Consider the following 13,815-nt stretch of genomic DNA (forward strand, 5'->3'; position numbering starts at 1 on the left):
TTAAGGAACATTGACATATCTTCATAGTACATGTTTAATTATTCTATCTGTCTTTCCGCAATGTCGCGCCAACCCCAGCAAGAATACAGCATGAGACAGGATCAATCTGTGAATGGAGCGCCAGCTCCTCGCTACCACTGCAACACCGTGTCCTCACATTTTTAATTATTAACAATATACAGTACTGTGCAAAAGTTTTAGGCAGGTGTGAAAAAATGCTGTAAACAAAGAATGCTTTCAGAAATATAAATAATGATTGTTTATTGTTATCAATTTACAAAATGCAAAATAAGCAAACAAAAGAAAAATCTAAATCAAATCAATATTTGGTGTTACTACCTTTTGCCTTCAAACCAGCATCAATTCTTATAGGTACACTTGCACAAAGTCAGGGATTTTGTAGGATTATAGTCAGGTGTATGATCAACCAATTATACCAAACAGGTGCTAATGATCATCAATGTCACACGTAGGTTGAAAAACAGTCATTAACTGAAACAGAAACAGCTGTGTAGGAGGCTTAAAACTGGGTGAGGAACAGCCAAACTCTGCTACCAAGGTGAGGTTGTGGAAGACAGTTTCATGTCATGGCAAGATTGAGCACAGCAACAAAACACAAGGTAGTTATACTGCATCAGCAAGGTCTTTCCCAGACAAAGATTTCAAAGCAGACTGGGGTTTCAAGATGTGCTGTTCAAGATCTTCTGAAGAAGCACAAAGAAACTGGCAACGTTGAGGATCCAAGGAAACTTAGTGCAGCAGATGAAAGACACATCAAGCTTCGAAGAGTTGCAGCCAAAAAGCCATACCTCCGACGTGGAAACAAGGCCAAGCGACTCAAGTATGCACAAAAACATAGGAACTGGGGTGCAGAAAAATGGCAGCAGGTGCTCTGGACTGATGAGTCAAAATTTTAAATATTTGGCTGTAGCAGAAGGCAGTTTGTTTGTTGAAGGGCTGGAGAGCGGTACAATAATGAGTGTCTGCAGGCAACAGTGAAGCATGGTGGAGGTTCCTTGAACGTTTGGGGCTGCATTTCTGCAAATGGAGTTGGAGATTGGGTCAGGATTAATGGTGTTCTCAATGCTGAGAAATACAGGCAGATACTTATCCATCATGCAATACCATCAGGGAGGTTTTTTACATCGTGATTTGGGCATGGAAACGGGCTTACGCAACATTTTTGTGCGTACGCACCATTTATACATGAGGCCCCTGGTCACCACAGTACAAAAAACACAGCAGCTCTTGAAGCATCACATGACTCCAACAGACCTCAAGTGTCTAACCTGTTTAACCTCAAGCAGAGGAGATTGATCGAGCTCTTCAAAATCCTTAAAGGCACTGATAAAGTAGATCCAGTAGAATTCTCTCCATTTAATAGTGAACCACATACTGGAGGACACCAGTGAAAATTAATGAGAAGTGCATTTAGAACTAAAGCCAGGAAGCACTTAATTACTCAGTGAATTGTGGGAATCTGGAACAAGCTACCGAGACATGGAGTTAAAGCAGAAAACCTTGACATCTACTAAGAAGAATCTGGACTAGAGACTGTGACAGCCTAGCTATTAGCTAAACAAACAGCTTGATGGTCGGACTGGTCTCCTCTTGTTTGTCAAATTTCAAAAATCCAGCAAGGAGCTGTGATGAGGGCACACCTGTGCAGCTGTGTTCTTTTGTTAAGAATTTGTAATTGTTACTGTCTAACAGGCCGATTTTAATGGAGTACTCATTCTAGAATCCTGCCCTTTTTTATTTTTATGTTCATTTTATTTAGAATAAAAACAGTTGTGATTTATGAAGTGATTTGAATAAAAATGTCAGCTTGAAAAAAACAGTTGGTAATACAATCCTTGTGTTTTATAAATTAACAACGCCCTCACCTTCTATGATGAAACACTAAATACAAAAGCTTAGACTTGATGCTTTTGAGTTACTATCTTTGCTTTTGAAAAGTAGAATGCAAATTGGCTCAGATCGGCATTATTCTCCATTTGGCTTTATTGAATCAGCTACAGTTCACAAGATATATTAATTTAATATCGCTTACCAACAAGAGTCAAAGCAAAGGCTTCCTGAAATGCAATACGTAAGGATTATGAAGCAATATGGCTCACTATATAATTTGAACTTATTTTTTCCTATAAAATTTATGACATTTTTCTAAAGGGATAATTTAATCTGCAAACGTTATAAGAGAACTAAGAATATTCTTTTTCAATTTCCTCTGTTTCTCTCTCACACACACAATTTTAATTTTTTTTTCCATAAAAGCATTTCTTCAACAGGAACATGAGGGACACCCATGAAAGCTGGATTAAGGTGAAATCGACACAATTGTTAATATGTGGAAAAAGTCACCGAGTAGTGGAGTTGACCCTAACATCTTGGAGAGCTTCACAGCTCGACTCGATAGGATTATAGAAACATTAAGAAAAAGGGAATTAATAGCCTTGATGGGCCAATTGGACAGTGATCTTGAAAATTATTACTATATTAAATACCAATTAAAATATAAATAATATTAAATAATTAGAAAAACCTAATCTGAAAATGTACACAAATTCTTCTGGAAATAACCTGTGTGACAAGAACTGTGTATAGGAGGATCACAATTCAAGGTGGCTAAAGGTCTGATGAAACATTTGTCTAGCTGTTTATTATGAAGATGGACAAACTAAGAGTGACCTTTATGTGCTTTTTAAACTGTGGATTCAGAAAGTATTCCAATCTCTTCACTTTCAGCTCACTTTACCACATTGTAGATTTCATTTTAAAAGGTTACATTTTCTCTTTTTGCCCATCAATCTAAACTCAGTAACCCATAATGACAAAGTGAAAACATGTTTTCAGAAAGGTTTGCAAATTTACTAAGAATCAAAAACTAAAACCTCTCATTCATGTAAATATTCAGACCACTAAAACAGTACTTTGTGGAAGCCTCTTTGGCAGCAATTACATCTTTGAGTCTTCTTAGGTTTGTCTCTACAAACTTTGCACACCTATACTTGGATAGTTAATCCCATTCTTCTTGGCAGAAACTGCAAAGCTCCATAAAATTGGATGTGAAACATCTATAAACCGCTGTCTTCAGGTCTCTCCACAGATCTTCTATGGGGTTTAAGTCTGGGCTTTGGTTGGGCTACTCAAGAACACTCAATTGAGACAAGAGACTTGTCAATGAAGCCACTCTAGCAATGTCATGACTGTATGCTTCGGGTCATTGTCATGCTGAAAGATGAACAGTCGCTCCAGTCTGAAGTTGCATGCACTCTGGAGCAGGTTTTCATCAAGGACTTCTCTTGACCTGGCTACATTCATCCTTCCTTCAATTCTGACCAGTCTCATTGCCCCTGCCAATGAGGAGCACATCTACATTGTGATACTGCCACCATATTGCTTCACCATAGGGATGTTATTAGCCAGGTGATGATTAATACCTGGTCTTTGCCACACATAGTTCTTGGAGTTCTGTCCAAACAGTTCAATTTTTGTTTCATCAGACCAGAGAATGTGTTTCCTCATGTTCTCATAGTCATTTAAATTGCTAAAAGCTTTTTACTCAGAGTGGCTTGCATCTGGTCACTCTACAACCATGATGGTTGTCCTTCTGACAGATTCTTGCATCTCAGCAGAGGACTTCTGAAGCTCTGTTACAGTGATCATTGGGTTCTTAGTCATCTTCCTGATTGAGGCCCTTCTTGCCTTGTTATTCGGTTTGACCAAAACTGCCAACTCTAGAAAGAGTCCTGGTGGTTCTAAATTTCTTCCATTTAAAAATCCCTGAGGTCACTGTGTTCCAAGGAAACCTCAAAGCTTTAATAATAGGTTTATACCCTTGTCCTGATTTGTACTTCTCCACTGATTGATCACAGAGGTCTGCAGAAAGTTCCTTGGACTTCATTCTTAGGTTTTTCTCCTGACATGAAGTATGAATTGTGGACCTCATATAGAAAGGTGTGTGCCTTTCTTAACGATGTCCAATTAATTGGTTTTCCTACAGGCGGACCCCAATCAAGTTGCAGACACCTCCAAAAATAACTAAAGCAAACAGGCTGCATCTGACCATAATTTGGAGTGTTACAGCAAAGGGTCTGAATACTAAAAAAAAAAAAAAAGTGATTTCAGTTTTTATTTTTAAATAAATTTGCAAACATTTCTGAAAACATCTTTTCACTTTGTCCTTATGGGTTATTGAGTGTAGAGTAATTGGAAAAATGGCAAATGTATCCAATTAAAATGAAATCTACCACACGATAAAGTGTGCAGAAAGTTAAGAGGGTCTGAATAACTTCTGAGATCACTGTGTGTATAAGACATCACATAACAACACAAACTAAATAGTTAAACATTAACTGTGCACCAGACATTGAGGGAAAAAAAACTGCACATGTAATATTTAATTGAGAAGACAAATTTTCATACAAAAGATGTAGCTCAAAATGCTTTACATGATGAAGTAAGAGAAAAAAAAGAAAAAAAACAGAATATAAAAATAAAATTAGGCAATACTAATCAATATAGAATAAAAGTAAGGTCCGATGGCCAGGGAGGACAAAAACAACAAAATACTTCAGATGGCTGGAGAAAAAAAAACAAAATCTGCAGGGGTTCCGAGGTCATGGGACCACCCAGCTCCCTCTAGGCATTCTACCTAACATAAATGACCTCAACCTGTCCTCATTGTGTTCAGGGTTCTCATGGAAGGACTTGATGATGACGGTCACGTGGACCTCTGGCCTTCAATCCATCAGTGTAGGTACGGCATGGTGCCCTGATCAGGTGGTGGTGGTGCAGATCACCACCACAGAAAACCGGAAAAAGAACAGCAGAGAAACTAGGGGTTAGTATGGATATCGGAGCGACCTAGAATGATAATGATAAATGCATATACAGAATATCAGGGTTAAACTAACATGAAGCTATGAGAAAGCCATGTTAAAATAATGAGATTTTAGCAGTGTTTTAAAGTGCTCCACTGTATTAGCCTGGTGAATTCCTATTTAAAGCTATTCCAGATTTTTGGTGCATAACAGCAGAAGGCCACCTCACCACTTCTTTTAAGTTTAGCTCTTGGAATTATAAACAGACCCTCATTTGAAGATTTAAGGTTACGATTTGGAGTGTAAGGTGAAAGGCATTCTGAAATATAGGATGGAGCGAGATAATTTATTTATGAAGAACTTAATACAACTTAGGCAATTTAAGCAATCTTCACTTTCATTTCCTTCTCAAACTTATACACAAAATTTGTAATTTAAGTAAACTTTACTTGTCTTGTCTTTATCCAATTTTTAAAAGAGGAAGGCTAAAACAAAACAGCAATCCCTTTGCAATACAGAAATAACAAACTTACATCTACTCACAAAGTACCTGACAGGAAATTATATTGGTAAAATTCAGAGTAATCAAGATAATATGTACTGTACTAAATATGAAAGGTAACAAATTCCATGAAAGAGCTGTGTTTTATCCAACCTCCTCCTTCAAATCTCAGAGGTGTCAGTGCAGTCCAAGCCCACACTGTTTCAGTTACTGCTGAAGTGCAGCGCTCAAGACTCTGAAGAAACAGAAGCACCCACCAGCCGACTCTCTCTTCCTCTTCCCATTTCAGCAACAAGACTACTATTCAGTAATGTCTAGGGCAGTGTGGTGGGAGAAAACAAGTTTAGCAATGGGTCTCTTCACTGGATAAATGCATTTTAATACATAAACAAAAACGTCGCCCATTTAGATCAGCGCCCCAGTGCTCTAAAGTCAGTCCTGACAGAAGCAGTTTGGTTGTGCATTCCGGGAAATCAGTTTTACCTGCTAATATCTCATTGTCTTTCTCCCTTATTGCTGTTTGATTTTATTTTATGTTTTTCATATTAATAAATAACAAAATGTGCTTATTAATTAAAAGTCTGCAGTGTATTTGGTTATGGCCAGCTGCACTTGCATATGGTGGGAGACAAGGTCTGCAAGGTTACTGAATACTTGGGTTTCCCTCAGGCAGCCAGACTCTTAAACCTTAATGGTTAATGTGAATAGTTTTACAGTAGGAGAAAGATTAGGCTTATAAATATCTGTTATTACTTTTTTTGCACTGCTTTTGTATTCACTTTCTCTGGTGTTGTAACAGAAACTTTTTTTTGTTTTTATGTATGTAAAACCATAGAAATGACTATTAAAGGAAATCAATCAAATCAATCAAGGTGATCCTTCAGGACTTTATCATTCCAGGAAGCTCTTTGCATATGATTTCCTGAAAAGGAAACCTAGCTGTGATGATTTCTTTAAAAGAATCAGATGCTAACCTTCACTGAGGACCATTTAACTGAGATCTATAATAATTAAGGAGATGCATTTTGTACTATGTGTGGGGTGACTTCTCCATTTCTTGCTTGTTCACACAATGCACAACACATGGTTTGGAATGTCAACACTCAGAAGAGTATCACCAGAGTAAAAACCTGTGGACGGGGCGCCTCTTTTGGATTCCGGAGAATCACAGTCTTATCAATACCAATGGAAACAGTGAGCTGGTTTGGATCGGCAAAAGTCAATTCCAATCAAGCGTGGACTGTGGCAGCTGCTGTTTCAAATTTCTAAGAGGTGCATCTCAATCAGCATTTTCAGAGATAATGGCCGTTTCCAGTTCCAGAGAAGTGTAACCCAATTAACAACTGACCAAGACAGATGAAACTGTCATTTGTCATTGAGACTTTGAAGAGTCAGCAGTCCATCAGCACTGACAAAGGTTTCAGATTTCTAAAAGCTAAACTAAGGCAAGCATATACAGAGTCTAGAATCTAGAGAGATGAAACTCAATGATCATTGCTAAAGACGGAAAAACGCTCAAACCCAGTGGCTGCTTCACCTTTCTTGGGTTTCAGATCTGTAGCAACATGACCTTGCAATGTGGCCCTCAAAAAACATTCTTTGAATTTGTTGCCAGCTAACTTAAATTGAATTTACTCAAAATTAAAATGCTTTAGGGATTTACATGTTTACGTACAGTTCTTACTGGAACTACAATGTCCATACAGAAGTTGATGTAGTCAGTAGTGCAGTCAACAACTTTGTCAACATCAATGTTCTCACTATGAGATCCCTGCAGGATATCCCAGTCTGTAGTTCCAAAACATTCTCTCAGAGTATTCTCAGCCTCCGGGGTCCACTTCCTGAATGATCGTGTGGTTACAGGTAGGACTCTCACTTTTGGTTTATAGTGAGGCTGAAGCAGAACCAGGTTATGATCTGCTTTCCCAAGCGCAGGCAGCGGGGTGGCGCTGTATGCGTCTTTAACGTTTGCATACAGTAAATCAATAGTCTTATTTCCCCGGGTGTTACAGTCCACATACTGGGAGAATGCAGGTAATGTTTTGTCCAGCGTCACATGGTTAAAGTCCCCAGCGATTAGCACAAGCGCCTCAGGGTGCTGCGTTTGTAACTTAGCAACAGCAGAATGGATGATGTCACTCGCTGACTCCATGTCCGCCCGAGGAGGAATGTATACAATAACAACAATGACGTGTCCAAACTCTCTGGGCAAGTAATAGGGACGTAAACTTTCGGCCAACAGTTCGATGTCCCTGCAGCAAGTGGAGATTTTGACATTAACATGTCCAGAGTTACACCACCGTGTATTGACATAGAGAGCGAGTCCTCCTCCTTTGTGCTTCCCACAGGTACTTGCATCTCTGTCCGCTCTATCTGTGCTAAACCCGGGTAGTTCCACATTAGCGTCTGGGATGGTGTTAGTTAGCCACGTTTCGCAAAAACACAACAAACTGCATTCTTTGTAGGTTCTGACATTTTTCACCAGCGCAGCCAGTTCGTCGATCTTATTTGAGATTGAGTTTACATTCCCCAGAATCACAGAAGGCACCGAAGGCTTAAAACACCACTTTCTCACAAGCCGCTTCATTTTTAGCTTAGTGCCCGCTCTGCTGCCACGATACCGCCTTCTTACCTCGTCGGGTAAATAGGGAACCACACCGGCACTGGCATTTGTTCTCAGCGCTCGAAGTTGAGTACTTGAATAGGCAAGTCTCGGGGTGTAAAAATCCAATACCCTAATTTTGGATATTATCTGAACAAATTTAATAATGTAATAGCATCAGAAATAGATTTAATTTCTTTAAATTAAAAGAAGTGGGAGTTCAGGGTGTTGTGTGTAGATTGGTGTAGAATTGGCTAAAACACAGGAAATAAAGGGTGATGGTGCAAGGAACCTTATCAGGTCTGAGTGATGTTAAGAGTGGGCTCCCTCAGAGGTCTATTTTGGGGCTGCTGCTATTTTTAATATATACTAGGGGGCTTTGCCCCCTGCTTGCTTCGCTCACCATTAAACCCCACCACTCCACCACCCCCCAACATTACGCACCAGCAACTTCACGTTTCTGTCGCTCACGTATGTGGATTTCACTGTCACCAAACAACAAAACTTTTAATTCTCGCGGATAGGCCTCTTCATTGGGAAAAAAACACTTCTTTTCCCTGATGGCAACACGAATTAGACGATCTACAAGTCTCCGACTTAAAGCTTAAAGACAAACAATATCTACATACTTCTGTCATATCACTAATGTCCATATATTCAATCTCTTTTCGCTTTTACCTTTTCGTCAATATCGCATTGAATTTTGATTCTGTGCTTGGAATTACATCGTAACAACGCAACGTATAACTGCTCGTGAGTGAATACCGTTTCTTTCTCTCTACAAGAAATGTGTCTGACAATAGCATTCACACAAATGAGAAATGATTGAACCATGTGCATGGTTATGTGGGCAGGACTTTTTCAAACCTCTTTGCATAAGCTCTTTTCTCTCGTGGGGTTTCACTTTCACCAAACAACAAATATTTTTTATTCTCGTGGATATGCCTCTTCATTGGGAAGTAACACTACTTTTCCCTGATGGCAACACAGACGATCTACAAGTCTCCAACTTAAAGTTTAAATCCGAACAATATATTTAATCTCTTTTCGCTGTTCCATTATTTCACGGAGTTTATAATTTCCATTTGTTTGCGCTAATGCAATCTTTACTATCATTTTTTTGAGACTTTCGAATTTTTTGTACTTCCATTATATCTAACCTGCTCTGCATGTGTACTATGACACGTTTTTGAATTCTTTACGACGTTTTACTTTGTCGTTTACTCTTTGTCTTTTATTTCCGGCCCCGGGCGTGGTTAAATCTGTTGGCACAAAGTCTTGTCTCAAGGAATGTGAAAGTGTCTCTCTGAGAAAATCACGTCTCGTCTCCTTCCAAGATTTTTTTTATAATAGAGAAATAAATTATTTGGATACTAATATTAATAGCTGGTTAAATTTACAGATGATACCAAACTAGGTGGATTGGCAGATAATCCAGAATCTGTTGAATCATCACAGTGGGACTGGGATGGCATACAGACTTTCGCAGATTTGTGACAGATTAAATTTATTATAAGTAAATATAAAGTATTACATGTAGCAACAGTGATGTCACTATGTCACCCACTGTGGTGATCATGGCCAGACATGATATGCAGATCTTTTGGTGATTTCAGCCTGAACAGTACACAAAAATTTTACAGACAGTCATTTAGGTGTCACCCCCACTAATGGTGTCACCCTGTGTGTTCTGCATTCCCTGCACTCCCCTAGTGACACCACTGTGTTGAATGAACATTGGGAGATTGGAAGCTTGAGCTCGAAGTTTTCCCTTATGAGAAGTATCTTGGAGTAATAGGGGACTCGTCATTCTCTTCATCAAGAGAGTATTTAGAAACATTAAGAAGGCTAACAAAATGTTAGGATTGTATAGCACAATGTGTAGAGTACAAGCCAAAGGAGGATATGCTTAAATTTTATGATGCACTGAACTGTGTTTAGTTTTGGTGTGGTGGCTACAAAAATGACATAGCAGCTCTAGAAAAAGTCCAGAGGAGAGCAACTAGGCAAATTCTGAGACTGCAGGAGGTGAGTTATGGGGAAATAGCTGAACCTTTTCAACTGAAGCAAAAAAAAAGATTAATAGGTGACATGACAGAAATGTTTAAAATTATGAAATGGGATGAATGAATGGGTGGATCGAGGCTGTTACTTTAAAATTTCATCAAGAACACAGGGACACAGTTGGAAACTTGTTAGGAGTAAATTTTGCTCATACGTACAAAGTTCTTCTTTTAACAGAGATATACAGACACATGGTATAAATTACCATATTCTGTGGTAACCAGAAGGACTTTAAGGATATTCAAAACACAACTTGATATTATTTTAGAGGAGTTAGGTAGATAGGATTGGTGACCTTTGTGGGGCTGAGTGGCTTGTTCTTGTCAAAAGTTTTTCTGATGTTCTAATGTTCTAAACAGCGGCATCACTAACAAAAAGGAACCCAACATGAATATGTGACTCAGGGTCAGTCAGAGGCTACTTCCTAGAGAGGTGTCGACATACTTGAAAGCAAACAGGAAAAAGTCAGAATAAGGCACCTTTGTTATACTGGTAAACATATGGCATCCTTTCAAGGATAAATTTAAGCCAGTTGCATCCTTTTGGGAAAATAGTTGATTATTTAACACAGTTAAAAACCTTGTGAGCCAGGATGCTGAAGTGTTTTCATCTGCTGATGCTATTTCTTCAAATATTGTGTGCTTTCATTCCAAACCTTTTGATATATTTTGGGTAGGTTAATCAACCCATAAATTTATTAAAAATTTAGTTTCTTCATTTCACAACTGCCTGTTTGCTTTGTTCAATATGATAGTTTTAGTGTGCCCTATGATGTGCAAAACTCATTTAATCCAGTCAAATCCAAGTGCAGAAATCCAGTCGTACTGTTTAAACTGAGATTGGGAAAATCAGAACTACAGTAAAATGAAATTCACTAGCACATGTGAGAGCGGCATGTTTCCAATCTCATGAAATCAGACATTTCTGAGTGTTATACTAAAATCTGATCAGTGTGAGGTATGTCAAAAAATCAGAGACAGGTTACACATAGCCTAAAGTGTTAACCTAATTGCTTATAAAAAAAAGTTCCTTGATTATCTGATTGGCATCTTGAATTAAGATTCCTATACATTTCTACAACTCTATAAAACATTTCAAATGGCTGGAGAATTATTAGAATTAGCATGGATGACCTGTGTTCAGTTAGCATGCAGTAATTTGGTTTTCTAGTATTATTTGTTGCAAGATTGATCAGATAACTAGTGAAATAATTGAGATCTTCTGACTGTGGCCATCTTATTGTTTCATATTTTCGCATGTCTTGTGCAACACTCACTCAGCTTTGTAGCATCTATGTATGTGGAGCTTTCTGGGTCTCTTTATGAGGCTCCATCAGTCATGGCGTTCAAACTACAGTTAGTAACAATAAACCCAGAATAACTGACCTGTATGTAGCTTTGCTCCATTTCTCTGACGAGTTGAAATATGGCATTCACCTGCTGCTTTCATTTTGTTTCAGAGCATGTTTTTCCAGGTTAGACAATGTACACATGGCATAACATTTGGATGCATTTTTATTAAATAGTTTTGTAACAATGAGTCACATTAAAAAATAATAGCGATAATAGAATGCAATTCCATGTGCTTGTAGACAGCATTAAATATGAGCTTTTTAACAGCATTCACAGCGGAGTTAAAAGTACAAAGAGGCTTGTGGTAGCTCAATACATTTCATAGACAGCAGATTGCAATTCAAGTGATGTGAAATAGCATTGAACGCAGTGATTAGTTAAAATTATATAAATAAGTAAGAATTTTGAAAGCAACTGATTTATTCTGTAACGGGAATACAAAAGGTGACGGTAATATTAATGAGGTTGAGGAATAAGCAATGCATAAGTAGCCAACTTCAGCCTTGTATAATCTTAAGATTTTAATTCCAGTTTGAAGATACATGGAGGTAAAAGCGGCCCTTCAGATATGAATAAACCTCAGTCTTTTGTGTGTTATACCACTAAGGAACTGTAGTCGTGCTCCATCCTCGTTATTAGTGGCCAGTGCGGTCTGATCTTCACAGATCAACTGCAGTTCCATTTCCAGGGCAGATTTGCAGGGATAAGGGTCTTACCTGCCTTTGGGATTTTCATGTGGTGTTACACACATGGATAAAAATCTGAGAAGCTGGGTTTCATGTGACTTGTACATGTATGTAAAATCTGTCCCACTTCAGGTTTTCTGTGAGTTGTATGCATATCTTAAATAAAATGTTTGCCATTGATCTGGGGCTATTATGTATACGATGGGCCGCGATTGTTTGTGAGTATCAGGGGATGGGCCTCAGATGCCACAGCCATTGTAAAACCCGTCCTGTGTTTATATCAGTAGGTTTAGCTGCAAGTACTAATATTGGTTCTTTACGATAATAATCCGCAGATAATATTGTTCAATCATTGCAATCTTATTTATGCTTACATAATTGCTTTCCCCTTCCGTCTGGTTCTAGAGTAGTGTCTTTTTTGTCCTCTATTAGCTAACTTACCTAAAGCAGCAGGAGAAGGAGTAGCAATGTGAGCTGTTTGCGCCTGCGTGCTCTAACCCAGCATACGACTCACTTCCATTGAGCATGTGACCATCTGCCAAAAGAGTAAAAGAGGAAAATACACCAAATATACAAGTTCCATCAACCACTCTCAAGGAAAAATTGAAAGAGGAAACTAATTCACAGCTGAAGTCTGTGTCAGTCTGAGACTGACGATTTGCAAATTCTCCAATGTTTTGAAATTTCAACACCTTGCACAGCATGATCTGTTCAAATATCTGAATGAAAATTAAACTGTCTCGGCAAATGTCTTTGAAGAATAAGCCAGCCACATTTCAACAAAATTTGTCCACAGGTGGGCTAGTTGTTTCAGGCGGACAGACACGGGCTATCACAATGGGTGCTTTGCACATTATACAGTGGTGTGAAAAACTATTTGCCCCCTTCCTGATTTCTTATTCTTTTGCATGTTTGTCACACAAAATGTTTCTGATCATCAAACACATTTAACCATTAGTCAAATATAACACAAGTAAACACAAAATGCAGTTTGTAAATGGTGGTTTTTATTATTTAGGGAGAAAAAAAATCCAAACCTACATGGCCCTGTGTGAAAAAGTAATTGCCCCCTGAACCTAATAACTGGTTGGGCCACCCTTAGCAGCAATAACTGCAATCAAGCGTTTGCGATAACTTGCAATGAGTCTATTACAGCGCTCTGGAGGAATTTTGGCCCACTCATCTTTGCAAAATTGTTGTAATTCAGCTTTATTTGAGGGTTTTCTAGCATGGACCGCCTTTTTAAGGTCATGCCATAGCATCTCAATTGGATTCAGGTCAGGACTTTGACTAGGCCACTCCAAAGTCTTCATTTTGTTTTTCTTCAGCCATTCAGAGGTGGATTTGCTGGTGTGTTTTGGGTCATTGTCCTGTTGCAGCACCCAAGATCGCTTCAGCTTGAGTTGACGAACAGATGGCCGGACATTCTCCTTCAGGATTTTTTGGTAGACAGTAGAATTCATGGTTCCATCTATCACAGCAAGCCTTCCAGGTCCTGAAGCAGCAAAACAACCCCAGACCATCACACTACCACCACCATATTTTACTGTTGGTATGATGTCCTTTTTCTGAAATGCTGTGTTCCTTTTACGCCAGATGTAACGGGACATTTGCCTTCCAAAAAGTTCAACTTTTGTCTCATCAGTCCACAAGGTATTTTCCCAAAAGTCTTGGCAATCATTGAGATGTTTCTTAGCAAAATTGAGACGAGCCCTAATGTTCTTTTTGCTTAACAGTGGTTTGCGTCTTGGACATCTGCCATGCAGGCCGTTTTTGCCCAGTC

Source organism: Erpetoichthys calabaricus, chromosome 8, assembly GCF_900747795.2.
Source record: "Erpetoichthys calabaricus chromosome 8, fErpCal1.3, whole genome shotgun sequence".
In the NCBI taxonomy this organism is placed as follows: domain Eukaryota; kingdom Metazoa; phylum Chordata; class Cladistia; order Polypteriformes; family Polypteridae; genus Erpetoichthys; species Erpetoichthys calabaricus.